This window comes from Orcinus orca, chromosome 17 (genome assembly GCF_937001465.1).
Source record: "Orcinus orca chromosome 17, mOrcOrc1.1, whole genome shotgun sequence".
Lineage (NCBI taxonomy): Eukaryota > Metazoa > Chordata > Mammalia > Artiodactyla > Delphinidae > Orcinus > Orcinus orca.
The window spans coordinates 46866146-46871127 of NC_064575.1; positions in this window are offsets into that span (position 1 = coordinate 46866146).

A 4982-nucleotide genomic window follows, 5' to 3' on the forward strand; every position below is an offset into this window, starting at 1 on the left:
TATCCTACAGAATAGTTTCACTGCCCTGAAATCCTCTGTGCTCCACCTACTCATCCCTCCCCATCCCCAACCCCTGGCAATCACTGATCTCCTTAGTTTTGCCTTTTCCAAGATGTCATCATACAGTTGGAATCCTATACTATAGCTGGAATCATACAGTTTGTAGTCTTTTCATATTGGCTTCTTTCAGTTAGTAATATGCATTTAACTTTTCTCCATATTTTTTTCATGGCTTGATAGCTTATTTCTTTCTAGTGTTGAATAATATTTCATTGTATTGACATACCAGTTTATCTATCTATTCACCTACTGCAGGAAATCTTGGTTGCTTCCAAGTTTTGGCAATTACAAATAAGGCTGCTATAAATATTCATGTGCAGGTTTTTGTATCGACATAAGTTTTCATTTCATTGGTTAAGTACCAAGGAGCGCAATTGCTGGATCTTAAGGTAAGAGTATGTCTAGTTTTGTAAGAAAGCACCGTCTTCCGAAATGACTGTATTAATTTGCAGTCCCACCAAAAGTGAAGAGAGTTCTCATTGCTCTACATCCTTGCGAGCATTTGGTGCTATCAGTGTTCTGGATTTCGGCTGTTCTGATAGGTGTATAGTGATATCTCATTACTGTTTTAATTTTCATTTCCCTAATGACATATGATGTTGAGCATGCTTACTCGCCATCTGTATATCTTCTATCTTCTGTGATGAAGTGTCTGTTCACATCTTTAGCCCATATTTAAATCAAGTTGCTCATTTTCTTATTGTTGAGTTTTAAGAGTTCTTTGTATATTTTGGATACCAATCCTTCATCAGATATGTCTTTTGCAAATATTTTCTTCCACCCTGTGGCTTGTCTTTTCATTCTCTTGACAGTGTCTTTTTCACAGTGCAATTTTTTTTTTTTTTTTTTTTGCGGTACGCGGGCCTCTCACTGTTGTGGCCTCTCCCGTCGCGGAGCACAGGCTCCTGACGCGCAGGCTCAGTGGCCATGGCTCACGGGCCCAGCCACTCCACGGCATGTGGGATCTTCCCGGACCGGGGCACGAACCCGTGTCCCCTGCATTGGCAGGCAGACTCTCAACCACTGTGCCACCAGGGAAGCCCCTCATAGTGCAATTTTTAATTTTAGTGAAGTCCAGCTCATCAGTTAGATATTTCATGGACTGTGCCTTTGGAGTGGTGTCTAAAAAGTCATCACCATACCCAAGGTCACCTAGATTTTCTTTTCCTTTTAAATATTTATTTATTTTTTGGCTGCGTTGGGTCTTCGTTGCTGTGCACAGGCTTTCTCTAGTTGCGGCGAGCAGGGGCTACTCTTCGTTGTGGTGCTCAGGCTTCTCATTGTGATGGTTTCTCTTGCTGTGGAGCACAGGCTCTAGGCATGTGGGCTTCAGTAGCTGTGGCTTGCAGGCTCTAGAGCACAGGCTCAGTAGCCGGGGTGCATGGGCTTAGTTGCTCCGTGGTATGTGGAATCTTCCTGGACCAGGAATCAAACCCCTGTCCCCTGCATTGGCAGGCGGATTCTTAACCACTGCACCACCAGGGAAGTCCCTAGATTTTCTTCTATGTTATCTTCTAGGAATTTTATAGTTTTACATTTTATGATCCATTTTGAATTGTGAAGAATGTAAGGTCTTTGTCTAGATTTATTTATTTATTTGTTTTGCATGTGGATGTCTGGCTGTTCCAACACTACTTGTTGAAAAGACTGTCTTTTCTCCACTGTACTGCTCCTCACAAGTTTTCGTTAAGTAATCTATCATTTTGCCTTATATTTGAGGTGTGTCCTTTGTCAGATTCTTTGTATAAGGTACATTTCTGGATTCTTAATTCTGCTCTGTTAATGTGTTTGCCTATAACTTGCATATACTTGCTATTTTAATTTAATAAGAAGTGTTAAAACGAAGATGCACCTTTCCCCAATTATTACTATTTTTCCCTTTAAATTTTTTGGTTTCACCAAAAACTCCTGTTTGATTTTTGAATGTAGTTAATGAATCCATAAATTAATTTGGGAAGATTGGCACATTGGCTTCTCATTTTTAGGAACCTGGTAGTCTCTCAGTCATATTGTTTTGTTCATTAATTGAATTAGGCCAAAGGGCATGGAGCTGAAAGTGACCTTAACAGAAATGTGCAAACCAGACCATGATAGGCACTCCCTAAGGTGGCTTATGGAAGGAAGTAGCCAGAAATTGTGAGGCACTCCCAGGGATAATTTATCAACCAGAGGCATTATGAGGCCCAGACTTTGTTTTGTTTTGTTTTGTTTGTTTTGTTTTTGCGGTACGTGGGCCTCTCACTGTTGTGGCCTCTCCCGTTGCGGAGCACAGGCTCCGGACACGCAGGCTCAGCGGCCATGGCTCACGGGCCTAGCTGCTCCGCGGCATGTGGGATCTTCCCGGACCGGGGCACGAACCCGTGTCCCCTGCATCGGCAGGTGGACTCTCAACCACTGCGCCACCAGGGAAGCCCCCAGACTTTGTTTTGAAGTCTATACTTTTATTTGCTAAATCTAGCACCCTATCCCTAACAAATGTCAGTTCCCTTCCCTTCCTACCATCTGTAAGCCTGGATTTGTAACCCTGACTACCTCCCAGGTCTCTGTGAGGCTCTCATTTATTCCCACAAACGGATTCAACCAACAAAGGCTCGTTGGGCCGGTACGGGAGGTGTACAAAGACAGAGCGAGAGAGGTTAACCAAGATTTCTGGCTTGAACTTGTATTATGAAATGACCTAAAAAAGGTCAAGTGCTGTTCAAACACAAGCTGTTGGTGTCATGGTGGCCATTGAATTTCTGGGGCCTCCTTTTGGACTGGAAACTCCAGAAGAATGGCATTTGATCTCTTTCAGGAGCTTAATGTGGTATCCGTCACCTCCCCCTGGTTCTCTAGGAAGCCTGTCGGTGCAGAGAAGGAGCTGGGTCACACTCCGGTCAGGTCGGGGAGAAGCCAGGATTAGCAACTCCAGCTCCCCGGCGGTACATCCCCATACCCTCCCGGGCTCTGCTCACACCTGTCCGTGAATCAGAGCTTTGTTCTGGCTCCCCTGATGGCAGGAGCCTTCCTGCCTGTCCCACAGCGGAGATTCCTTTCTGGACTCACACTTTCAGATTCCCCTGGCTACTGGCTCTGCTTCACTCCCCACCCATCCCCACCCCCCAGTAGGGAGAGGGGCTGCAGAGCCCACGTGTCTTGCTGTCCTCCCAGCACCTCCCAGGTCTTGCCACTCCTGCCGAAGCCAAAAGAGACCCCACCCAACCCCGGAGTGGGGTCCCTGCCCAGGGTGGGGAGAGTGCTGACTCACCCACCAGAGTTGGGGGACAGTGGGATGTGAGCAGATCAGTGTGGTGTGATTTCCTCCTACATTTTTGGGGTGCATAGGGTGGAGGTAAGGCAAGGTCATCAGTCCTCTTAGGGAGGGGAGAAGCTTCTCAGAATCTTGTGTCGGGTCAGGTGGCTTGCAGGTTGCGGGTGGAGCAGGTCTCACCTGAGGGGAGAGCAGAGGCCCCGTAGCGTAGACCTGGGTCAGCTCTGGTGCAGACACTGTCAGCTCACATTAGTGATTCTTTGTGCCCTGGTTCCTCCTTTGCAAATTAGGTTTTTTTTAAAAAAATTTTTATTTATTTTTGGCTGCGTTGGGACTTCGTTGTGGTACATGGGCTTCTGATTGCAGTGACTTCTCTTGTTGCGGAGCACAGGTTCTAGGCACACAGGTTTCAGTAGTTGTGGCATGCGGGTTCCATAGTTGTGGCTCACAGGCTCTAGAGCGCAGGCTCAGTAGTTGTGGTGCACGGACTTAGTTGCTCTGCGGCATGTGGGATCTTCCCGGACCAGGGTTGGACCCGTTCCCCTGCATTGGCAGGCAGATTCTTAACCACTGCACCACCAGGGAAGTTCCTGCAAATTAGGTTTAATAAACTGCCAATCTCATGCGGTTGCTGTGAGACATTATAAGATGCAACTGAAGTGCTTAGTCCAGCACCTCGTATTAATACGAGGAGGGAAAGGCTGCTCTGAGCTTGGGTTGAAATGGTTTCTCTGGAGTAAACTGAAAAGATTTCCATGACACCTTGCTTTGTGCAGATGTCCTGGGCAGGGGGTAGCGGGTGGGCAGGTGGCAGTCTTCTACTCTCCTCCCCACCCCTGATCTCCAGTAAGGGGTGTGTGCGTGGAGAGGGTGAGATTAGCTCACGGGCTCACAGCAAAGCCACCTGATCTTTATAAACTGCAAACCTGTCTCTTCAGAATTCCAACCAGCAGGCACACCCGGAAACCAATGCCAGAAGAATTTTGTCACACCCAGGATGGGCCACTAATTAATGATGCTTCTGTCTTTAATCCCAGATGGGTTTGCATCTGTATGATATAGGGACTGAGGCAGGAGACAGATGGGCTCCAGGCTGGGCAGCTGGAGTTGTCCCCTGTGGAAGGATACTCTAAAATAGCAGGAGGGAGGAGAAGCTGAGCCCTGCCCAGATAAAAGACCACATGTTCCTCATTCTCGAAGTCAAGGAGACCTTCCCGACGACACATGCACAGAAAGGCTCCTTGAAGGTCGAAAAGGGAGGAGGCGTCACCTCATAGCAGGTGATGTCAACCTACCCTTAGGCCTCTTCGCTAGAATACATCTTGACTGAGAGATGTGATCACACACAGGGGAGGACCCTGAGATAAACCAAATACGGACTCAGAACCAGGAAAGCAAGATGATTGGTCAAAGGAAACCTGGAAGAAATGCCCCATAAAAGTGATTCAAACTACCATGAGGGCGTGACTCTCTCTCTGAGCCCGCCCGTGTGTCTATCATGTATACCCCTTTTCCTCCTAATAAACACTTTACTTGTTTCACTGCTTTCTGTCTCTATGAGGAAATTCATTTCGACGCAGCTGACGGGCCAGGGCCTTGTCACTGGCCACTGGTCGCTGGTGGTCTGGGGATTAGGATTCAGTGCTCTCGCTGCTGCAGCCTGACTTCAGTC